General features: G+C 28.2%; 1 long non-coding RNA gene across 1 annotated transcript; it reads right to left on the reverse strand.

Moving 5' to 3' along the window:
• Positions 1-5,912: 5,912 nt before the first annotated feature.
• On the reverse strand, positions 5,913-9,980 carry LOC136087736 (uncharacterized). Its single transcript, XR_010642024.1, has 3 exons — positions 9,838-9,980; positions 9,549-9,613; positions 5,913-8,015 (listed from the first exon to the last, which is right to left on the reverse strand). It is a non-coding gene; the product is annotated as an uncharacterized LOC136087736 (long non-coding RNA).
• Positions 9,981-27,485: the final 17,505 nt, after the last annotated feature.

The raw sequence follows: 27,485 nt of genomic DNA on the forward strand, positions 1-27,485 counted from the left end.
GTACGTGCAATATTTACCTAATACAAATGATGAAACTGGAATCGAAGGATGGTACTGTACTTGTAAGACCGGCATGAGAACTGTAGGCTGCTGTGTGCATATCGCTAGCGTAATTTATTATTTAGCATGTGGAAAGTACTTTGAGATGCTTCCGAATCCAGCTGGATTATTTACATTCGTCTTTACAAATAACGCTAAACTAGAAACTTCAATGTTGACACAAATTGAAACTTCAGAAGATGAAGTTTATGAGTTAAAAAAATTTAAAAAGTTTTTGAAAAAGAAGCCTAAAATTAACTTAGTTTCTTCTTCTGAGTCATTTGATGATCATTCAAACATAGATGAAGATAAATCTATCAAGAATAAAAAGCGTTCGCTGTCTAATAAGCAGGATGTAGTCAGTCCAAAGAAATTGAAAGTTAACGAAAAACAAAGTGAAAACTCGTGGTTTCTTAGTAATATTCCTAAATGGGGAGGAAAGCTTATTAAATCAAATTTTAAAAAGCCAGTTAAATTATTGAACACATGTACAATTGATTTTTTTTACTCGCGCTTTGGACTTCAAGCAAGCTTGAAGCTTCGATCTGTACATTCGGAACTGAAATGAAGCATTTCATTAATTTCATTAAGCCAATTCAGTCTTTTGAGTCACAAGTAGTTTGTAGTCAATTGTGCATGCGAAGTTTAACTAGAACTATTAATGATTTCTACTTCTCAAAAGTAGGTGAAGACGTAGTCTTGAACTTTTTTCTTAAAAAAAAGTGTTCTTATTGCTCACATCAACTTTCGATTTCAAATAAATTTAATGGTGTTCCTCCTTATCTTTTCATTGAGTCGGATATTCGAGATAAGTTAAATGTCCATCAACTACCGAATGAAATATCTTTCGGCGAAGGTAAAATGTACAAGTTTATATGCACTACCTATTGCAAAAGACAGCATTTTCGAACTATTTTTAATATAAAATCAAAACTTTATTTAGTGGATGATTTATGCCCACAGAAACATGATTTGGATATCCCTAATCATCATATTTCTACTTGTGTTTATTATTTAGTGTGAACGAGAGATTAAAATAACATGAATCGAATCTATCTACATAGTGTGTTCCGAATTAAACTAAATTGTTTTTTGTGAACTTTTTAATTTAAAAACAACTGTACAGAATATGTAAACATACTTAAAAATACTAGATAATATAATATTTAATAAATAAAACGAATGCTTAACTGAATAAAGAAAATTTAACAAGCGATTTATAAGTCTTTATTTTGAAATATAGTCAAAAATGTATTTTTTATTTCATAGATTAGCCTTTTATCAATTCCAAGTTAGAAACTTTAAAAAAAAACAGCTAAGAAGCCAATTTAAATAACACTTAGCAAAATTGAAATATCTACTCTCAGCCCTCGTGTGTGCAAGATTTTAAAACAGTAAATCATTAACAGAAGTTGCACACACGAGGGGTGGAAATAGGGGCGAAAGCAAACACCATAGGTGGTATACCTCTTTAAAATAAAATAAAAAATTGGAAAAATTAGAAAGACTTTAACGTTCAATAACAATAAGTTCAATTGCGGCGGCGCACAGTGGAAAATAAAGGTCTGTTTTGGATCAAAAATCAATAATTTTTTTGTTACTTAAGATTAAGTGTTGAAATTTTGCATAAATGTAAAGTAGTATATGACGCTTCTAAAGAAATATATTTTATAAAAAAAAAAAAATTAAATAAAAAATTTGTAAATAAAAATCAAAAAATTCAAAATTTAAATTTTTATTTTACTTTTAAATAAACATTATATGAAATTAATTATATGAAAAATTGTACATTATATGAAATTAATTATACGAAAAAACTTTGAAAGTATTCGAAACAGCAAAAAATACATAAAATGCTTATTTAATTGGAAAATGTATTCATATTAAAAAAATATACATAAAAAACATTTATACGAGCTTTTGGCTAAACTCAAGACTAAAGGCAAACACGTACTTTTTGAACTTTTTAAAAAACATTTCCCTTTTTTTTGCGCATCTTCTGAAAGTTGACCAATAGGCAATAGTAAAATGTTTTATGATATTTTCTCCGTGAAGTAAAATTTTGTGTACTGAAGACGGCATATAGTTCAAGGTATAATTACTCACATAAATGTGGGCAGTTTCTGCAGCATATGTACCAAAACTTTCAGCATTTATCATAACACCTAAGGAGAGAGCTTGTAGAATTATGTAAAGTCGCTTAATCAAATTATTATTTACTCCAGTGATTTCAGAAGAGCAGCTTGCATTGAAAAAAAATTTCTTAGCAGTATTACCCAGTAGCACGCCGACGTCTATGACGTCGAAAAGACGTCTTTTTAAAACGTTCAGGACCGGTTCTAAATGGCAACGCCAGATGACGTCTTTACGGGACGTAATTAAGACGTCTTTTTAGGATGGAATAAAGACGTGTTTTTCAGACGTCTAAAATTCGTGAATTTAGGACGTTCAGAATTAGTGCTAAATGGAAACGCCAAATGACGTTTTTAAATAACCTAGTTTAGCCGTTCTCATTTCGACGTCTAAAATACGTGTTTTTACATGACTTTATTCATAGGTAAGGTTAAGATTTATGCTTTCACAGAATTTTTTGAGAATAAGTAAAAAATAAAAATTTGCTTAAACTTTTTAAAAATATAATTGTGCTAAGTTTTATAAATTATAATTTTTTTAAACTTCTTCATCCACTTGTTAATTTCCAAGAACCGACGACTGTTCGAACACTTAAAGTCATTCACCATCTTTTAGAATCAGGTGCGCGCTTTAGAATATTGCCAACAGCATTTTAAAGTTCTTTTTTGCTGTAGGAATAAGGTAAACAGTCTTAAACCTAAAAAAAATTGTAAAGATAAGAATGTAAAAATAAAGGGGAAAGGAATAAAGAGAACATTTATAATACACTTTATGACGCAATATATATATATATATATATATATATATATATATATATATATATATATATATATATATATATATATATATATATATATATATATATATATATATATATATATATATATATATATATATATATATATATATATATATATATATAGTGTTGTAACCAAAACTAAAAATTGTAACTAACTTAGCTAAAAAAACCGTAACTAAAATTACCCAACTAACTTTTTAGTCTAACTAAATTTAGTCGACTAACTTTTTAGTCTAACTAAATTTAGTCGACTAACTTTTTAGTCTAACTAAATTTATTCGACTAACTTTTTAGTCTAACTAAATTTAGTCGACTAACTTTTTAGTCTAACTAAATTTAGTCGACCAACTTTTTAGTCTAACTAAATTTAGTCGACTAACTTTTTAGTCTAACTAAATTTAGTCGACTAACTTTTTAGTCTAACTAAATTTAGTTGACTAACTTTTTAGCGTAACTAAATTTAATCGACTAACTTTTTAGCGTAACTAAAATTAGTCGATTAAAACAAGCTTCAGTACTAAAAACTGAATAACCTATGAAGCCATGAAATTTATTTAGTAATGAGCATTTAATTACTTAGTTCATTGAACGGATTTTTTTATATGGAACATTTCAATCTTGTTTTTATGACGAATTTCAAGTTTTCTTCCGTAAGTGACCGTTCTTCAAGTGGATTTATCGAAAATTTTCCTTTCGAAATAAATTTTTTGATCATTATTTGAAAAAACAAACTAGTAAAAATTTAATATGTTGCTATACTGAAGATAAAGTTTCATTACAAACAGTTTGATATATACACTGTATATAACTGCAAGAAATGTGAAAATAAAATATCTGTATATTATACAGATATTTTATTTTCACATTTCTTGCAGTTAGGCGAATAAACTTGCTTTATAGATTTCGAAACGTAGTTATTAAAAGCGCTCATTTCTCAAGTGCTACTTCCGAAAGTGAAACTTTTGGAAGTTTTGGAAGAGCATTATTTAAAATAGCAACTTGCGAAAGTCTAATTTTCAGAAATATTATTTGCGAAAGTTACTTTGACAAATTTTAATGCTTCTATATATTCGTTACGAATAAAAATAAATACTAATTGTATATACCCTTTTGAAAGATTTTTTTACAGAAATCTTTGAAACCTTTTGGTTAACAACCCTATTTCAAAGGCTTAAAATAGCAACATAGGAAAAATTATCCCAGATAAGTAACATTCCTAAAATTGGATTTTATTATACATTGCCTACAAATTTTCATTTTCATTTTAGTGATATATAGTATTGGAGCCAGCGAGAAGGGAAGGTGGTGTTGGGGGTATGACACCCACTATCTATTACCATGGAACAATAAGAGATGGACGCGCAACCTATTGTTTTACATCAAAGAGGCCGCAGAAATCAGCGAGCCATGCGAGTTTCCGACAAACTCTAAATTTTCACCCGTAAACAAAAAAATCTATTAAAATGGCTGCGCTTAGTTTTTAAACAATAACTCTGATCACGTGGTATTAATTTAAATTTTATAGCATTTGTTTAATAAGACTGTTCAGGATAAGTAACTACTTCACGTGTTGACAAATTACTAAACAAATTACACCAAGGAAATCAGTTGTCGGCACGAACAGATTTTCATCATTTTTCCAAGATAAACATTAGCAAATTTGGGAACTTTTTTCGTGTAAACAAAGTTCCATCAATAATAAAATAGATCTGTAAAGATAGTTTTAAAATGACTAAAAAAAGTAAAGCGAAAAGTAAAAATGGTTAAATAAAATTTTTAGTCAAGGTCTGGTTTCATGCAACTCCTTGGTCCTTCATTCACCAGCCTTAGCTTTGTGTATTTTTTGAGTATTATTTCCGATATGTCGCCATTTTTTGCCTCGACTACTCTATAAGCTCCATAATATATATTCCTCTGAGCATTGTTTTTTAGTAGGTGTATTTTCTAATGGGCTTTTTTATAACTCGTTTGATAATGCAAAACCTTTTAAAAAGTTATTTTAAAAGGTTAAACATAAAAATAAAAAATTCTATAATATTCATAAACAATAAGTCTACAGCAATATATAAAAAAATAATTTGTCACAGTTTCAAAGAATTTAGAAAAGCCAATTTATGGCAAACCGCAAGAATAACTAAGTATTTAATATTATCATAGCATGATTTACCAGCTATATATAAACTAACTTTTATTTGACAAAAACAAATGGGTTATTATGTGCCTTTTATGACAAATGAAATAGTATATGAAATATGAAATACGAAAACATGAAATAATTTCCCAAAATAATGTTTTTTTTTTGGTATCAAAAATTTAATTTTTAGTCGTATATAAAATCATTTAATTATATTAAATATGGCTGTATACTAGGCAGCAGCAATTTTTGGCTTTAAATTGCTTCAAGCTGGAGTAGATAGTTTGTTAGAAAATAAGAGTTTTAGCGTGAAAAGTAAGATCTAAAGTTAACTAGAAGCAATCTTATTTAAAAAGTAAGTTTGAAATATCAACTTAAATGAACCGCATTTAAGACGCCATTTTTTGTATAATTATAAAGAAAAGGTAAGGTTAATGAAATCATTCATTATGAAATATAAACTTGGGTGGGTCATAATTAATACATGAAAATGTAAAATATATTTACAAATGTAAAAAAACTTAAATTTAAATAACATAGAATCGGGAAGACTTGCTACGTTCATATTTTGCACTTAGTTTTATAGTCTAATTAAGCAATTGGTTTTTCTAAAAAAAAAAATTGAAAATCGGATAATGATACTTTGCAAAAAATTGCGATAATTGTAGCCTGGAAACATAAAAGCCCTCAAGTTTCTGGGGTCCTCCCCCCCCTGTCCCAAACATGAGAGCAACAACTTTATAAAATCATTTTTTAAACACGTTGCAACCTTGTTTGATTGTTTTTAAAACAAAACAGTTCAAGTTCTAAATTTAAGAGTTTTTATTTAAGAACAATAAAATAAATTCAAAAATAATTATTACAACAAGATATTTCCGTATTACATTGATTAAATTGCACCAATTTTAAACCAAATTAAAAAATTCCAAATTTTCGTACAAAAACATCAACATTTGAAAACATTCAGCCGTCATCCTGTTTCGCTTAGCATACAAATTGTTTAATGCATCAGAAAAAAGGCGCTCACTTGGTGCACTGGTAGCAGGTGTACATAAAATCATCGTTGAAATGCAATACAATATTGGAAAAACATATTGATTTTGATGCCAAAACTCTAAAACATTTTGTTCGTGCACTGACAATTTTATATATTTACTGATTTCTTTTTTTAAATCTAAGGTTACATTTTTGTCACTCTCACTTCCGGAATCATCTTCTTCATCCTCAAATGACAACTTAAATTTTTTTGATTCCTTTGTCACCTTTTTAATTGGAATTATTTCACCAACTCTTTTTGAGAGATAAAAATCTGACAAAAATTCTTTCACAATTTTTAAATATTTCTTTTTTTCGTACTTTTCAAAGAATTGAAAACTTTTATAATTTGGATCCAAAAAAGCGGGACACAATAAAAAGGAATTACTCTCTAATTCATATGAATCTTTGTAAGTTTGTAAAGATTCTAACAAATGTGATTTCAATATTAAAATTAAAGGAGGAGTTTCACTTTTATTCTTACTCAGCTGCTTCTCAAGGTACTTTATACTTGGAATAATTAAAGAACACGTTGCATACCTATCGCCAGATAGTAAAACATTTACTTAATTAAAGCTTAATAAAGCATTTACCGTTTCTTTTAAGTTAACCATTTCATCTTCATCGAGTAAATATTTTCTCATATCTTTGTACTGCTGTTTCGAATTAAAGATATCTTTTACGTAGGAGTGAAGCTTAAGCATTCGCTCTGCCATGAGAAACGTAGAGTGCCAACGAGTTTTCACATCTTGAATCAAATGAAGTATGTGATTTTTTTCGACACCTTGTCGTGTTTGACTTTCCTCTAATAAATCATTAAGTTGAGAAGAATGATTAAAAGATGTAACAATTTTCCTGCACTTAGTTAATGTTCTTGCAATGAAAAAGAATTTAGGCGAACTATATTTTCACCTTCTTCAACTAAATCTATGACATTTTTAACAACTAATTGCAAAACATGTCCCATGCATCTTATTGGTTGAATGTTTAAACAAACTTTTAAAGAATTTAGACAGTTGCGTACGTTACTGGCGTTGTCTGATACTATACTCATTATTTTATCATCTACTTTAAACTTTTCTACGATTTTTAGCAAAGCCTCTTTTAAATTATCTGCATCATGGCGGCCATTAAGGTATGCAAAGCCCAAACAAAAACTGATGAAATTTGTTTTGTCAAAAATGAAATGTGCAGTTGCAGATATATAACTATAGTTTTGACAGGACGTCCATCCGTCAGTAGTAATAGATAAAACTTTAATTGATAATAATTTTGATTTCAAAAGTTCAACCTTTTCTCGATATAAATCAGTTAAAAGAGATCTTAACTTTTTTCGGCAAGGCACTTTATACTTTGGATTTAAACACAAAACAAATTCTTTAAATGCACTACTTTCTACCAACATAAATGGAAGACAACAGGCAATAATGAAAATTAAAAGAGCTCTATCAATCTTATCGCTAACTTCTTTTGACAAGCCACTCATAGTTCGTTTTTTTTTCGGCGTTATTATTTTGTGATCATGTTCAAGATGGTAATCTAATATACTCTTTGATGTTTTACAAGAGTACTTTTTAGGTCTGTTACTATTACATTGATTGCATATTCATTTTGATGTTTCCTCCTCGATTGAGTAATATTCGTATGTAGTTTTAGCTGCTTCTTCAATGGATTGAGCATCAACTTCAATTTCTGTTTGACCGGATGAAAAACTTGAACTTGTTTTGCTATCGTTATGATCTGCAGGTTTTGTTCATCTATAGTCTTTCTTTTATCCAATCTTTTCTTCGTCAGATTCATCAAATCAGATATTGGAGCAGCATATTCAATTGGAGAAAACGTATTATTTTTCGACATAGTTTAAAAATGCAATTTCTAAAAGTAAATTTAAATATATATTTGAGAAAAACGGTTTATCAAATATAAAGCGGGAAACCATTACTTTGAGATGTCAGTTAAGACATTACTTAAATTTTGTTGTGTTGAGAAATTATATGAACATAATATGAATTAAGACAAATAAATCAACTTAAAGACATTCATTAAAATTTATTATTTTTAAGAAATTTAAAATACGTAATATAATTTGTGACAATTAGGTAATAAAAATGTTTTGTTTGTACCTAGTATTGCCCCACATTTTCTTTTATTGAATTAAATAAAAATTGGTTTGTTAGTAGAACAACTCCGCCAAAAACAGCTGATATTTTATACCGAATACATAATTAGTTATTAGCATTTTAATAATAATTAAAAAAAAAAAAAAAAATTGAGAGTTGAACAAGATATATATTCAATTACACAATATAGAAATAATAAAAAACATTAATTGCGTAACAAATTGTTACGCAATTAATGTTTTTTATTATTTCTATATTGTGTAATTGTTACTAACAACTACAATCATATTGTCGTCACTGTACAAACTGCGTTTTATGAGTGTAGAACAAAATAAATTAGGTATAATTACCTCAAAAAATGATTGCTGGTATTATATAAAAGAAATCCGAAAAAGCTTTTGCATACAACACATTTCAAAAATATGGCACCATTTTTTTTTCTAATAGTTTATGGTTCATTTTAATTAGAAATTGAAAAAATCCAGATTTAAACCGCTTTTCATTGAAAGTTAAAACAAGTATTTAGTAATAAGGGGGGAGTAATTGGATACAGTTTTTTTACTATTACAAAACTCCAAGTGTATATCTCGCAAACTTAAGAAAAAAAAATTTTCTCCAAAAACTTTAAAAACTCTGAAAATCAACTTTGAAAAAGATGCCATGGAGATCTAAATTGTAACTTACAGCAATTTGTTATTAAAAAAAATGGCGCTCAAACCACTTCACAACTAACACATAACAAGATTTAAAAAGAGTATTTTTTGGGTAAAAGTAACAATATATTTTTCGCAAATTAAAAACTTAGTCGACTAAATTTAGTCAAACTAAAAAGTTAGTCGACTAATTTTAGTTACGCTAAAAAGTTAGTCGACTAAATTTAGTTAGACTAAAACTAACCTTAACTCCCACCCCTATATATATATATATTAGTAAAAACACTTATCTAATTTTTGATTACTTCAACACTGCGTTTCACCATCAGAACCTACTGATGGTGAAACACAGTGTTGAAGTAATCAAAAATTAGATAAGTGTTTTTACTAATTTATTATTGCTCTGTTCTTTTAGAACATTGAGCACTCTATTTGTAGAATACACTAACATAATTTATAATTTATATATATATATATATATATATATATATATATATATATATATATATATATATATATATATATATATATATATATATATATATATATATATATACAAACACATATCACACGCATACACACATAATAAAATAATGGTATTAAAAATGCTCATTTTATAGAAAAATTATACTTACATTGAAAGCATGCTCTTCTCAACTGCACTGCATGATGAGCCACCAGCATTTAATAACTTCTGGTTCTAAATTCAAAAGATAATAATAGTATAAGTGATATGGGGCAATTTATTGCAAGTTATATTGAGGATAGGATAATTCATTAGTGTTTTGATCAATTCGATAATACTGTGTATGTGTAAAGTGTGCAACAAGTATATAACTACAGATCAAAATTTGTTATATAACTTATGATAGTAATTTACCCTTATAAAGAAAACTAAACATTCAACCATAATAAAAAGTATACCACTTTTTTTGCAACATTTGTACCGAAAAGTGATTGATCACATTCAAGAAACTCCGCGATAGAATCACACTAATAAAGATCAAAACTATTTTCAACTTTAAACGTTTTTTATACTTCTTCATTCTTTAATTAAGTAATTGAGCCTATATATTAAAATTAAAAGTTAATTAAAAAATAAAAATATACTATTTCGTTATATATATATATATATATACATATATATATATATATATATATATATATATATATATATATATATATATATATATATATATATACATATATATATATATATATATATACATATATATATATATATATATATATATATATATATATATATATATATATATATATATATATATATATATATATATATATATATATATATACAGTAAGCGAGCGGGGTTGATATTTGACCGGGGACGGGTTTGATAAAACATAGCCGGGGCCGTGTTTGTGACTGGGGCTGCATTACTATTGATATTCCTTATAAATATATTATTGTTATTTAAAAGTCATGATATATTTTATATAAAGGTATATATATCATCTCATCGTCATCATCATCACCATCATCATCATCATCATCATCATCACCATCATCACCATCATCATCACCATCATCATCATCATCATCATCACCATCATCATCATCATCATCATCATCATCATCATCATCATCATCATCATCATCATCATCATCATCATCATCATCATCATCATCATCATAATATCATCATCATACTCATCATCATCATCATCATCATCATCATCATCATCATCATCATCATCATCATCATCATCATCATCATCATCATCATCATCATCATCATCATCATAATATCATCATCATCATAATATCATCATCATCATCATCATCATCATCAAGCATACAGTTGATGATGATGATTAAGATGATTATGATAATGATGACAATGATCATCATCATCATCTTAATCATTGGCATCATTATCATCTTCTCTGATACACACTATAAATATAATTACTACTCTCATACTCTCTCTAAGATCATTACTTCTTTTCCTATCTTTTAAAGACACCATATATCCATCTGATCTACTTTGTTCTTTCTTATTTGTCATTGTAAATATTTATGAATTATATTATATTTGTATATTTTATTTTTGTGACTTTTTCTTATATTTTCTTAAACTTTCATAACAAATTTTAACTTGAACAAAATTAAAAAAAACAGCAGCAACAACAACAAAAATCCAGCCCCGGTCACTTACTATATATATATATATATATATATATATATATATATATATATATATATATATATATATATATATATATATATATATATATATATATATAACTAATTTAAAATCTTATTAACTTCATCCTTCGAAAGGGAAAATCTCTTCTTTTCTTGCTGAACTGACTAGGTAGCTATTTTGAGTATTGTGGAGTATTAAAAAAAGAAACCTATATAGTTAAAATAACTTCCAAGATAATTATTACAAGTAAAAATATTACTTACATTAATCTTTGTAAAACTTGAAGATTAATCATTGACTTCATATATTTTCTTTAACTTTTTTTTTGAGGAAAAGCAAAATTTTGAATCACAGACTTTCAAATTTTGAAGGAGCTGAATGAATTAAAGAAGCTGTTACTTATAAAAATTTAAATAAAGGTAAACCATCAATAATAAAATTAAAAAAAAAAAATGTTCTTAATACTTGCCTGTATTTCAAAATAAGAGTAATTACAACCACACTTTTCAGGAACAGTAAATAACTGTTTATATCGAAGTTGCAGGGAAAATTTTAAAAACACCTATAAAGGTATAACTTAGTTATACCTATAGGTGCTTTTTAAAATTTTTCTTGCATCTTCACGAAGTTCCAAACCTTGATTTTGTAATATTTCAAGAAGTTCATTAACTAATGTACTGGTCCAATTATTATGAACTGCACAATCTAAAAGTTGTCAATTAAAGATATTGAATTCTATTAAATTATCAGAATAAACTCTCTGTATCATTAATAGGTTTTCCTTTAGAAAAATATGATTCATCATGAGATTCTGCGATGTCTAAATCTTTCAAATAGTCAGAACTTGGTTCTTGATATAGTATATCAATTATTATATTTGATATACGATAGAACCAGGTATATAATTAGTATAAATATATATAGTATATCATATACTCAGTTTTAAACTATTTCTTTCAATATCTGTATCAATTTTTGTATCAATATTAACATATCAGGGTCCCTAATATTTTGAAAAAAAAAGTTGTTCAAAAGCATATCATGCTGGGTCTCAAAAGAGGTGAAATTTTATAAAAATTCTAAAAATAATAATCATTTTATATAAAGATTACTATTTTAAATTTTATGGCTTAAAAACCACCATTTTTTAACTAAAAATAAAAAAGTACATATTTTCATAGTTTTTTTAAACAAACTTTTTTAATGTGTAATAATTTTTTTTACTATTTTTGAAATTTTTATAAAATTTCACTTCTTTTGAGACCCAACATGATATGCTTTTGAAGAACTTTTTTTTTCAAAATATTAGCGACCCCTAAAATATTTTTTTATTCAAAAATTTTTTAGATTTAGTATTAATTTATTACAAAGAACACATTTATGGGGTGGCAGCAGACAATTTCAAAAAAAGTTGTTTTTTGAACACCCCTAATATATATATATATATATATATATATATATATATATATATATATATATATATATATATATATATATATATATATATATATATATATATATATATATTAGGGTGGTCCTTAAAACAACTTTTTTTTAAAAAATCTGCTCCCACCCCTTAAATGTGTTCTATATAATACGAAAACACTAGGTTTAAATTTTTTTTGAAAAAAACGTATTTATAGAGGTCCCCCAAGACCCTTTAATATTTAACGGGTCCCTAATATTTTCAAAAAAAAAGTTTCTCAAAAATAGGTCAACCTGGTACTCAAATGAAGCGCAATTATATAAAAATTTCAAAAATATTATTCATTTTGAAAAATAAATTTGAAGTTTAAACTTATTTATCACAATTATCATGAAAAATTCACTTATTTCATTTTTTGCTAAAAAACAAGATTTTTACGTAGTAAAACCTAAAATAACTTTATTATTTCAAAATGAATGTTATTTTTGAAATTTTTATATAATTTCGCTTCATTTGAGTACCAGGTTGACCCATTTTCGAGAAACTTTTTTTTTTTAAATATTAGGGACCCGTTAAATATTAAAGGGTTTTGGGGGACCTCTAAAAATATTTTTTATTCAACAAAATTTTAAACCTAGTGTTTTTGTATTATATAGAACACATTTAAAGGGTGGGAGCAGATTTTTTTCAAAAAAATTGTTTTTAGGGCCACCCAAATATAAATATATATATATATATATATATATATATATATATATATATATATATATATATATATATATATATATATATATGTATATATATATATATATAAACTAGCAAGAACATGTCTATTAGTCGCTTTTCATTTATTAATTCAAGATGCCATAAAAAAATCCTTTCACATTTGTATTAAAAATGCATTTTCAATTTAATAAAGCATACTGGATCTTTTTTGGACGAAAAATTTATGGACGCGAAAAAGATGTTCAAAAGATGTTTAGAATTTAAATGGGATGGACGCTAATTGAACGTCCAAAGGACGTCTTTTTTAAGCCCCATGCCCACTGGGTACCATCATTGGTATGACGACTTACTTGTTTCAGTTTGTTGACGGTTAACCCTAGCTGCTCACGAAAACGTTTCTGTACCAAGGTTTTCTTTTTTTTCTTTCGTCATTTTTTTTCTTTACTTTTACCTGACCATGTTTGGAAAGACAGGTTGTAGAAAATATGTAATATCATTTCCATATAGGGATGGCAAAAATCCCGGAAATTCTCAATCCCGGGATTTCGGGATTACAAATTTGTCCCTGGGAAATCCCGGGATTGAATGAAAAACTTACAATCATAGAAGATAAAGCCTGCGAAGAACTTTTAATTATCAAACACTATTATATGATTAATTTAACTGATGAAGTAAAGTAATTTAAACTATAAATAACACCTTTAAACGATAACACAAAATAACAATGTTTAAAAATAATATAAGTATACATTAATATATAAGAGTTATAATTCGTTTTGAAAGCTCCACCTTAAAAAACTCAAAGCGTCCATCATTTCATCGTTTAATCGTGTTCGATTTTTAGAGCATAAAAACCCAGCGGCTGAGAATGCTCGTTCAAACTCTACACTTGTTGGTCGTATAGATAGAATATAGTTATACACTTTTTGAAGGTGATCACCTCTTGTGCCACCACTTTCAAATAAAAACATTTCTTTTTGAATCTTAGAAGTTATACTTTCTACCCTTATAGGTGTTGTTCGTATAGCTATCAATCCTTTTTCCATAACTTCGTTTAATTGTTCACTAATTGTTTTGACTTTCTTATCACCTTTGTCGCTTCTTAAAACCTGGTTTAGCTGAACATCACAACTGCTGTCTGCTGCTGATGCTATATCTGCGGGATGAAAACGCTTTATCATGCTTACTATAATCTTTTTATTTTGATTACTTGTATTGGGTACAAAAACATCTGTGATTTTCGTTGATGTAACCTGGCCATTATGAAGATAATAAACTAAGCTACTTAATGGTGTTCTCCTTTCTTTAATTCGGTGACTCAAAGCAGCATACAGTTTATTCCCGATTTCAGATTTTTGTTGTTTTATTTTGGTCAACATAAACTCTAATGCAATGTCAGCTGTAATTAAAGTTGCGTCTCGACGACAAAGTGCTTCCACAGTGGCTTTAACAGGAGTCAAAAGTGCTACTAAATCAGATACAATTTTATATTCATTTTCGTCCATCTTAATTGAATCGTCAATTTTGGAATCCAATTCTAAATCTAGAAATGCCTTTTTAACACAATATTTTAATTTGTCAAATCTTTCAAGCATAAGCAATAAGCTGCTCCATCGGGTTTTACAATCCATAATCAAATGGATGACCTTTTCAAACTCAATTTTTACGTACTTTTGTAAATAATTTTCATTTTTGGTTGGGGACCTTTTAAAGATTTTTACAATTTTTCTGACCTTTGTTATAACAGGTCCAAAAACTTGGTGTTTAATAGTAACCTCAGAGGTTTCATTAAACAAAAATGAATTATTTGAATCTTGAATACAATCTTCCTCTTCAGAAGCATAGTCATTAATACAATCATTATCTTTTTCTTCATCACTTTAGTTCTCTAAACTTGCAAAGGTAGTGTGCTCATCATCTAAAATTTCATCGATTTCCAAGTAATTGGGGTCATTTTTATAAAGAACTGATATTACTGCCAGCTGTAGAGCGTGGGCAAAGCATAGTTGTTGATCACTTTCTATAATTTTTCCAAGTTTCTTCATGACGCTTGCACCATCCGTGGTAATACCAATGATATCGTCCTCAAGTTTTATTTTAAAATTGTTGAGTCTTTTGTTTAGAAGTGAAACACACTTTTCTGCTGGCATAGATCCTAAAATGCGAATCAAACCTAAATTCCAATAACTTTTCAACTCGTGTACGTTCACATTCATGTATCTGCAGTTTCCAAAAGAAGTCCACTCATCAAGCGTTAAGGAAAACTTGAAGCCTCTTGATATTTGATCAATTATTTCCTTTATAACTAGTTTTTTAACCTGTTCATAGTAGTCTAACACCATTTTTCGAATAGTGTTTCGTGATTTTGGGACATTTTTAAAGCCTCGTGCAACTAACCCAGCTCGTATATCAGAAGAGTTGCAAATTGTATTAAATGATATACCATCTTTTGCTGCCATACGGGTAAATACTTCAGGTAGGCATTCATCTTTTTTCGATGTTGTTGGAAAATAACTTGTGATTTTCGGTTTTTTATTTTTCGGTTCTAATAATTCTTTTGAAGTTGAAGGTGTCGTGGATAAACTTGATTCCTGCGATGTTAATTTAATTTTATGTATGGAAAGTAAATGGGTATGAAGAACCACCAGCAATTTTTAATATTTTTTTGCATGTAATTACTTTGCATAAGGCTGTTTCATCTGCTCCTTTTAAAAAATGTTTCCATATGAGATTTGTGCTGTTGAATTCAGCGTAGTTAGTCATGATATTAGGCTAATTTCTATCTTATTGAAAAAAAAAAGTTGTATTTTAAGCTATTTATTGACTAATTATCTTTATTCATAATTCAAAATGAACTTATGTGAAAACAATTATACTTCGAATTAATAAATAAAGTTTATTTAATATACCTTCCGTATTTGATAACTTTTAATGTTAAAGAACTTGTGACAATCACGCCAACGTTAAGAATTTAAAAAATAAAAGGAAAACATTGCATGGAGAAAAAGCAGCTCAACAAATTTTATAGCGAAAATTTAGACATTTTAAATAAATAAATTAAGTTTAATCAATTTTTGTTTTTATTTATTGTTTATTACAATCCCAAAATCCCGGGAAATTTTAGAGACTAATCCCGGGATTTCGGGATCATGAATTTGTCTGTAATCCCGGGATTTCGGGATCCCGGGATTGCCATCCCTACTTCCATACACCAAATCCAGGCATGTAGTGTGGACAGTCTGTATTAATACGAACTTTCATTTTCGAGCCTAACAGACACTTTAGTCAAATCGTTCCTTTGTCGTGTAGCTCCACCTATTTTACATGTAAGGCATATCCGTTAATATCTGAGCCACTTTTCCATCTATCATTGTTTAAAAAAGTTTATGTTTCACTAGTATTCCATTACAACATTTGGTAAATATAGATGGCCGTAAAGAGTATATTTGGATTTTAATTTCATCTACAACAACCAATAATACCAACAATAGAATGTATGTCCATCAAAATTAATTCTCAATAAAAAATAGACAAAATAACTTATGCAAAACTATTGTTATAAACAGATATAGTCTGAAACCACGATAAAAAGCGGTTTTCTGTTTTCTGGCCCTAAACACTTTTTTATCTATAATTTTAGAAACCGCACATATTCGCACCTGATTTTTAATAAACCAATTTTATAGACATCTAAGCTACAAATCAATTACAAAAATAAAGCGTGGGGAAGCGTGGGTGACTACTAAAAATATTGGTAAACTTTAAGATTTTTTTCTAGCTCATTTTGTAGTTTAATTAATTATTAGTAAACAAAACCATGTAATTAAAAATATCAATTTGTTCTAAAATCTCCATAACATGATGCTTTCAAAAATGTATAACACTTTATATTTATTCATAAAAAGTTTTATAGAAATTAACTTTTAAAGTGATGAAGCAAATGAGTTTCAATTGAAGATATACAAAAATATGAAACAGTAGGGCTTCAAAAATTATCTTTTTACATAAAACTTGCTGAAATCTCTACATTATAGTAAAGATTAACTATTAAACTATTAAAAAAAATTAAAATATAATTTCTGCAGTGAAATTGAAATTTGAGCAAAAAACATTTACGATACGTTTTTGTTGTACTATTTTCCACTGTGAGGCGTCCGCAATACCCAGTGGCATAGCGAGGGTCATTCCTGAAAGTTAAACCTATATCTAGCTACAGTAACAATATCAGATTTAGAACATAGTGCAAGTGAGGAAAAAAATTTTATTTAAATTTTAGCATTTTGTATAGTAAATTTTTTTTCTTTCTTAAAAATAGTTTTTATAGTAGAAACATTCTTATTGCAATAATTAAACCAGTGATTATTGCAAATTTAAAAAAAAATTTAATTATAAAAAGTCTAAATAAAAGAAAAAAATTGTTTTCCTTCTGTTCAAGGAAATTACTCTTAAAATGACTAACAATTAAAAATGATTCAAGCATATAATTAAACTTAACAGGCTCATAGTAACCGGGCGGTGGGTGGGATGAGGGGCAAATGCCCCTAGTGCCCCCCACCCCACAATAACTTTTCAAATAAATAATTTTGAAAAAAATGACCGAAAGAATGACTTGAAAAAAAAAAAAGGTCCTTAAAACTATTTTGGGGTATATAATTTTTGTTCCTACGGGCCTGCTTAACAAAATATAAAGCGATTTATTAAACCAAATTTTTTCCTCACTTTTTATTACAAAACAATTTGAAAGAAAAACTTAACTTTATAAAATAGCAACATGAACAGCGCCACAAAGTTGTTTTATATTAACGAGCTCTTTATATCGTCAAAACTTTACAGTTTGTTTTATTGTTGTTTTATAGCTTTTTACAATAACAATTCAATACACTTTAAAAATAACACGTGTTTTATTGTCAGCATGAACGCATTAAATAATTATCTACAACTAGTTGAAGTGGTTTAAGCTCAGTGTCAGTTGTAAAAATGTCTTTACTTGAAGGGCATGATAGACATCGCTATAATCTCCCTTCACATAATGAAGTTACAGTTGTATTTGTTGGTGAAGATGGTGCACCACCTGCTTCCAGGGAAGTTGTTATTTACCCAAGAGGTCATCCTCTTAAAACTATATCAAGTATGTCAGCCAACTTAGATCCTATGATTTATCCTCTATTTTTTCTGAGGGGCGATGCTGGTTGGCATAATCAATTGGTTCACAACCCTGAACGTGCTACATTGGTTAGAAATCATGTTACATTATCTCAGTATTACAATTATAAACTTTCAGTTAGACAATTTCTTTTATGGCAAAAAACTGTTTCAGCAATTACTGTTGATGCGTATGTTAAAATTGAAGGCCAGCGCCTTGGTTTCATCAGAAATAACCAAAACAAACTGAGAAGCGAGCAGTATGATGTCTTTTTATAATAATGTAAAGTGTTTTTTATTATTTGTGTATGCGTTAATATGTTTTATATAATTGTTTTTAAAAATGTGTTTAAATATGTATATAAGGTATATATTTAACCTTATATACATATTTAAACACATTGTGTTTAAAGTTGGTACATATGTTTATATTATGTTGTTTCAAAGTGCTGTGACTTGGTAAACATGTAGAGTAAGATTTGCCAGCCAAGTACATCACTTGGCTGGCAAAGTTGACAAACTTTGCCAGCCAAGTGATGTACTTATAACAGAGGGTTACACGATAGTGTTTAGTATCAAAAAATACATAATAATGTATTTTAATAACATTTTTGCTTAATGCTGTTACTTATGTTCTGTTATATATGAATGTTATCTTACTTAAGTTATGTTATATACATATTATATTAACTTATGGTGTGTGCTATTGTTGTGTGTTGTTGCTGTGATGTTGTTTTTTTGTTATCTTTTGAGTTGATAGACATTTGGCTTATCTTCATGTTGGTGTCTATTGTTAAAAATGGTAAATAGGTAATTTTATTAAAAATCACTGCTTTTAATCATTCACTAAAAGCCAAGACAAATTATTTTGCCATATATACAATTTGTTTATCTCAATTTGATTTTTTGTTTTTAGCGCTGTTTACTACATGATTTTGCTATAAATATTTTGGAATCGTAATGTTCCAGCATAAATTATTTTGTAAAAGCTAACATGAAATAATAATATTTTACAACTACTACTCTGGTAAATCATAACAGCTTTTCTCTATAGGGTGCATTGATTTTCATTTTTTGTATGTAATGTTTTTCTGATATATTTACTTATTCATTACATTTTTTATTTTAGATTTATCAGATAATGTATTAATGCGGTATATATCTTAAGCATATCATTAAGCAAAATGTTATTAAAATACATTATTATGAATTTTTTGACACTAAACACTATCGTGTAACCCTCTGTTATAAGTACATCACTTGGCTGGCAAAGCTGACAAATCTTACTCTACACGTTTACCAAGTCACAGCACTTTGAAACAACATAATATAAACATATGCACCAACTTTAAACACAATGTGTTTAAATATGTATATAAGGTTAAATATATACCATATATACATATTTAAACACAATTTTTAAAAACAATTATATAACACATATTAACACATACACAAACAATAAAAAAAACACTTTACATTATTATAAAAACACATTGATAAAACAACTATAAAGCGCTTATTACCACATACACATACATATCAAAAAAGCATAAATGCAAACAATAGAGTGCAAACAAAAATTTTAAAAATGACGCGAGAAAATTTAAAAAGATTCAAAGTAAAAAAAATATATATTTAAAAACAATACTCCTAACCTTTTTTTTTTTTTTTTTATAAGAACTGTAACCCTCATAACAAAATTTAACCTTTACATACAATAACATGTGACATGCCATGTCAGTGTTGGCACAAAATTTTAATTTAATATTTCTAAATTTTCTAAAAAAGAACAAAAATAGTTAATAGCATCACAGAAATTTCAAAGCAGTAATAACCATTTTAAAGAAATAGCATTAGTATAACTTTAAATAACATCATGCCCCTATTTTCCTTCTAAAAAATAACTTTATAGTCCGGTTTTTATTTCGCAAAAACATTTTATGGAGAAATTTGTAGTGTATTTTCTTTTTATTTTAGTATTTTTTTCTTGAAAAAAAATCGAATTTCAATAAGTTTTTTCTTTTATTTTCAGATTATATACATATTTTTTTAAAATATATTAATGATTTTAGATAGACAAATGTTACTATGTATAAAAATAATAATCAAACGGGATATGCATCTACAACTTGGTTCCAAAAGTGAAATTAAGAGTGTTCTATAAAACGTTGCGCCCACATACAGTGGGCGCAACGTTTGTATATGTTTGTATAACGGGCTGTATATTCTGACAAATTATCGGGAATCATTTCTCAATTTCTAGACCCAAACATAGCTTTAAATTTGACTTTGCTTCTTTGCCACATTGCCACAACCGTGTTTGTTGTAACATTTGTTGCGGGATTAACAAAATGTAAAGTATGGTTTACTGTACCATGTTGACAACCTTGCGCTGCTAAACCTCGGTACGCTGCCCACATATCGCTCCATATTTCAGTTGCAGGATAAATCCATTGTATAATGATGGGTAATAAGGTTGCTGCATCGCGGTGCGCTACAGGAATGAGTAACCCTTCTTTAGTTGCTATATCGTACGCACCAAAAATCTATTGATCTCGACAATTCTACCTCTGTTGTATTTCCTTCTTGAAAAAAGTGATTCATCTATTTCCGCTATTGAACCTGACCCTCCTAATTGCACAAGGTTGTTAAGGAAATAAGTAACGGCAATGTCACTACAAAATTGATTCCAATCAACTACAGTTTTATTGCTACCAATTTCTAAATCCTTTTGAAAGTCTTCTACTAAAAGGCTACAACTTTTTTCGGCACTGCGAGTTCAAATATAGGTAATACCTCGTGTTTGCCAAAGTTTCAGTTGAGATCTTTCAAAAAAACTTCCAACACAAATACTTATTTTCATTTTGCATTGTTTTTGCATGCATCTTCAAATCTTTCCATCGACATTATGACTATTTTGTTCATTGCACTGTATGTTACATCAAGGATAGATCATATTGATAGCAAATAAACCAAACTCCCTGCAACACCGGATGCACTCCTTGTTATTGTTTTTAAACCTGCGACCAATGTCCGGTAAATTAAGGCTATTAATCAATCAAATTTATTGACAGGCTCAAGGCCCAATATAATAAATATATAATGGGTAAAATAAAGTGGATTAGAATAAAACAAAGACTTACGCACTTGAATATAAACAGAACCCAAGGAAAAAAAAAAAAAAGATAAAGATAAGAAATTAAATTGTTAAAAGTATAACTCAGCTCTCCATTTAAACATCAGTGGAGGCTGCAAGAACCTGTCTAAGTTAACAAAAGCTTTTATGACGAGTTTTTCACTATTCTGCAGCAGTAACAGTGAGGAGTATTGTTGCTTGCGAATAACAATATTAAGTGAATAGGCACCATGTTTCACAAATAATTCACTAGCACTGTTCCATGGTGGCTTGTTTATTATCAAGCGAAGTGCATTATTATATGCAACCCATAAACGATGGAATGAGTCTTTTCTCCAAAGATACCTCAACTGCCATCCATAGATTGGGCTGCAAAAGGCTTCAAACTCAATAATAGTCGGTCGTCTAGCAGTCGCCAATTTAATTTTAAAACGGAAATACAGAAACATTTCTTATAGAGAGAGTCTTTTATAATTACATTTAGTTTTTTGCAAATTTTTTGCATCTGAATTTTCATGAATACTTTCGGAACTTTTATGAGTATTTAAATTATTTTCAAACTACAGAAACCAGGCGGCGCGCCGCCTGGTTTCATAACACTTTAAAATTTCACTATTTAATTACGCTGCGGCGAAATTAAATAGTGAAATTTTAAAGTGTTGTAAAAAAAGATAGCGATTATTAGCGTTTTTGATTTATTTTTTAAGTCAACTGACACTTATCCTTCAAAAATAAATATAGTTATTAATATAAATTGTAAGATAACCAATAAATACATTAACAACAATAAAAAAAAAAAAAAAGCCAACTTGAATGGCAAAAACCAACAAAAATTTAAAGATTTCATTTTACTTTAGCTTATTAATGTATCCAACATCTTTAATAAAAACCATGAATAATTTGCATGGGCATTGCTTGGGAATCTAGTTTTTTATTTTAAGTTTAAATTCCTTCAAAGATGTTTTACAATCATTCGGGATTAGTTTCCAAATTTTTGGTCCTAGGTAAGATAGAGATTCCAATCCATATTTTGTTGTACGAATATTGGTGGAGTTTGGCTTTTCATATCACAGATTTGATTTGAGAAACTTAAAAACTTCATTCATAGATTTAGGCGCAATTTTTAATTTTGCTTTGAAAATCTCAGTGACTCAACAATGCAGGTTTTTTTAGTGTAAAGTTAAAGTATCGCTGTTTAGTAAGAGAGTTTGAAATGAAGATTCATAGTCTCTGTAGATTATTCTTAGAGCTCTCTCATGGATTCAATTAACGCGGTTATTTAGTTTCTTACTGTGAAACATCCATATAAGTGGGCAGTATGATAAGTTTGAAGTTATAAATGCAGAAAGTATAAGTTTACGTTGTTTGAAAGACATATATGATGCGATTTTTGAAAATGCGTTTACTTTTCTGCTGGTAAATTTGCATAAAGTGTTCACATGCTCTTCGAAGGAAAGTTTGTTGTTCAGTTTTATTCCGAGTAATTTAACATTTTTGGATGTTTTAATTGTTAAATTAGAAATAGTAACTTCAAGGTTACTATGTTCGCTAATAATAAGGTGATATTTTTCAGGATTTATCTTCATTCCAATATTTTCGAACCGTATTAACATTTGGTTTGCGGCTTTTTGAAGGTTTGGTCTTTTCTTGTGCAGTATGGAGTATTGTCATCTACATATCCAGCAACTTTAATGTCAGGAAGGAAAAAAGATAAATCATAAATAAAAATGTTAAATAACAGAGGTCCGAGAACCGAACTTTGCGGAACTCCGTATAGCATATCAGTGTAACAGCTGAGTTCATCATTTATTATTACTCTTTGTTTTCAATTCATTAGGTAGGAAGACATAAACATTAAACTGTTTTGACTACAGCCATAGGCATCTAGTTTGACGATTAGTTACGCATGGTATATGAAATCAAAGGCTTTAGAGAGATCAGTAAGTAATGCGCTAAAGCATCCGTTGTGATCTAAGGCTTTTCTCCATTCTTTGGTCATTACAATCAAACATTGTTGAGCACTATAAACTTAAAAAAAACCGTATTGATCCTCATACATACATTTTTCATATACCTTAGATAGGTTGGATAGAATACTGACTGGCCTGTAGTTGCGTTTATCTGCTTTGGAGCCTTTTTTGTGTATTGGAGTAATATCAGCGTTTTTTAATAGATCTGGAAAAAATGTTGTTTGAAAAAGCGTAGTTATAGTCTTTACATATAAAATCAGAAAAAATAATAATGTTATCTTTGATTATTCTAGTTGGTATTTTAGACGGTTGTATGTTGGACAGAAAAGGGAATTGGATTTCTTATTAAATTCTTAATCGCAATTATACTTGGATGTAATTTGTTTTAAAAGATTGAATTTTCTTTAGGGTCCTGGATAAGTATTTTGTTTGTTTCAAGGATTGGTTTGATGCACAACTGCAATATAGTGTCTTTATAATATGTGTTAAAAATATCGGCCACAAGTTTATCATCTGATATTATAGAACCATTTTCCACTAAAACAATTTTTTCATTAAGATGTGAGTTTTCTTTAAAACATGGTTGCACTGTTTTCCAAAAGTATTTCTTATTAGTCCTACACAGTAATTTCTTTGACGGTTATATAGTTTTTTACTAGACTCCGTTTTATTCAAACAATAACGGTTTAGTAGTCTGGACCGATTCATTATAGCTTTGTTCAATTCTTTGGTCATAAATATTGCTTGGTTTTGTGGTACATCTCTTTTTTTATATGGTGCATGCTTATTTAAAGTGACTATTACGGTATCTTTAGATCCAAAAAAATCCAAGTTTTGTACGCTTTTTTTAATTTAATTCCTTTATTACCTCATTTTGAAAATTTTCATTATTATAGTTTTTGAACCATCTGTATGTAATTATTCTTCGTTTTTGCTTAAGGAAATTACATCTCAAGACCGAGATTTCGATGAAAGTCGGATAAACCTAATTCAATTGCATTCAATTGACAGAAATATTTTGAAGTATTTGTTAGGATGAGGTCAACTACTTTTGGTTTATGCATATTTTTAAAACAGTTTGGTACTTTTATAAGAGATTTTAATTTATACATAATACAAAACTCTTCCATAAATTCATTTTTCATCTCAGCATTAAAATTGCCCATGACTATTAAATATTCATATTTTCCTAAAAAATAATCGAGATTTTTTCCGAGATTTATAAGAAACTGATTGGTTGACGAGGTTTTAGGATTATAGAAGCAGGCAATCAACCATTTTCTGTTTCTTAAATTTATTTCTACAAAGAAGCATTCATAATTACTATCATCATTAGTTTTTGTTAGTACCTTAGAGGGTATATCTTCTCTAACATATAGCATTATTCCACCTCCAAGTTTTGATCGAATTTTAATCTATACGGTTTGGTATAACCTTCAATAAGAAATTGTGTTGAGGGGAAGGAGTGATCGATTTTGGTTTCAGATATCATTAGTATATCAATTTTGCCTAGAGATATTTCCTTTAAAGGTTCAAATTTATTTCTGATTGAAATAATGTTTATGTGATCCATTATTGTTTTAGTTGGATGTCAACTTTCAACAGAATGAAGGTTTAACTGATTCGGGTTTGACGTGGTATTATTGAGAGCAATGATATTTAGTTGCTGCAATGGATTGATGCCAATCGGTGTAAATGCTTTTTTTAACTTCAGAACTTTTTGGGTGGTTGAGGCAACGAATTTTGTTACCTCGGACGACAAAACGAAAGGGCTGATCTAGAGTGTTATTATTTCGTAGAAGATCATTTAATCTTTTTTTTTCTTTACATAATTTGTTAAATTTTGTTTGATTGGCAGAACTTATTTCTGGGCGTATGAAAATATTATCACATTGTAAGACACGAGAGTTTCTGATAGCTAGATGATAATAAATTTCGTTAGTCCGCAAATTGGACACTGGAGGCGGCAAAATTGGATTTATAGTTGGCAGTCGGAAAACGAGGACCTTTTTTTTTTTTTTTTATTTTATAGTTAGTCGGCAAAAAGCAGACACGTGACCCCCCATCCTTCCTCCTTTAAAATCTCTTCGGGACGGCATTGCTCAAAGTTCTCCAAGATTTAATTTAGACAACATGTCAGCTAATGAAGCCAAAAGCAAATTTCGTTTTTTATCAAAAGATATTTACAAATTAATTGATCTTCTTAACACTCCCGTATTTAACGCGACACCGTAATTTAAAGTTCCGGAACTTCTCCTTATCATGAATGCGGACAAAAGCATATAAAATGATGTGATTATTTCAAAAGTCTTTAATCTATAGGCAAAAGACCGTAATTTATTGAAAACGGATTTTCTCGGTAACAAAACGAAAAATATTTGATAAATACTGCGGCGTTTTTTTACAGTGTACATGACATTTATTTATATTCTTATGCTCACTTTTGCTTTTAAATATAGTATTATACATTTTTCAGTTACATATAAAAGTTTTATATAATGCTACTGAACTATTTACATTAAGATCACAAATTTGTTTTCCCTGAATGGCTAAACTTTACCTCCCGTCTAAATATTTCATATTTTACTTTTGTATTCCTTATTTTATTTACTTTATAATCATACTTTACTTTATAATTAAATTTTATATTTTTATAGACTAAAAACAAAAGTGAGCCTAGAATTGAACCCTGTGGAACACCATATTTTAAGTCAACTAATTTTTCATTTTGAAAATAATCTCTATAGAAAACAAATTGTTTTCTATTTGTCAAGTAACTTTTATATCATTTTATTAATTTACCATTAATTCCGTAAAATTTAAGTTTTTTAAGTAGATTTTTGTGATAGACCGTGTCGAATGCTTTTGATAGGTCAAATCCACCAAATGAATTGGAGATTTCACGAATGAACTGTGTAATGGCTTGTTCAGTTGAAAAATTATTTTTAAAACCGAATTGATTTTTATATAGAAGTTTATTTAGATTAAGGTAACTGTATGTTCTATTGTATATAATTCTTTCTAAAATTTTCGAGAAGGTTGAAAGAACTGTGATAATTACTAATTTTTGATTTTTTCCCGTCTTAGTAAATTGGAGTAACTTTAGCTATTTTTAATTGGTCGGGGAATACACCTTGTTGTATAAATGCCCTGAAGACTTTATAAAGAATACATTTTAAATTTTCAAGCAATCTATGACTATGTTGCCATTTATTTCGTCCGCACCCGAAGCTTTGTTTCTTTTGAGAGATTTTATGTACCATTAGTCTTGCATTGACATTTTATTTTAAGCATGATAATTTATTTCAGTCTTATTATTTTATCTAAAATATTATAAAATTAATTTTAATTACGTAAATTACCTTCATTAAAAGCGCAGACATTATATTAGTACTCATCCTAATTTTAGTGGATATAGCCCTAATATTAAACTAGTTATAAATTTTGTCCAGTAAAAGTGAACTTAGGCCCAATGTGTGTTGTAAATAAAACTCTTAACTTAACGGCACTGTATCCAGCTCTTGTCGCGAATAAAATAATTAAAAAAATAATAATAATAATAAAAAAATATATATAAACTTTTTAAAAATAACATTTTAAGAATGGACTAAAAAGTAAAAAATAAACTATTTCACGGGACCCAAGGACTTTGTGTACCTACACAACTCGAAATTGCATATAAGTCAATGACTGAAAATGTTGGGCGCCAATAGGAACGAGTTGTATCTAGTTTAAATAGCCCCTTTACAGTTTGGAGATTTTATGTCTTTTTCCTCCTGTTTTTTTCTCTTTAACACAATTTATTCTTTAACACAATTTTTTTCTTTAATTAATTTTTTTTGAACTTCTTCATTTTTCTTATTCAGTGCTTCTTGAGATGTAAGCAAAAAATATTTTTGTTTTAATGCAGTTTTTGTTTTTTCAATGATTTGAGTGGGATATGTTAAAGCATCAGAATCTGGATCTCTTGGAAAGGATTGGTTTTTAAATGGAAAATT

This window comes from Hydra vulgaris, chromosome 12, assembly GCF_038396675.1.
Source record: "Hydra vulgaris chromosome 12, alternate assembly HydraT2T_AEP".
Taxonomy (NCBI): Eukaryota; Metazoa; Cnidaria; class Hydrozoa; order Anthoathecata; family Hydridae; genus Hydra; species Hydra vulgaris.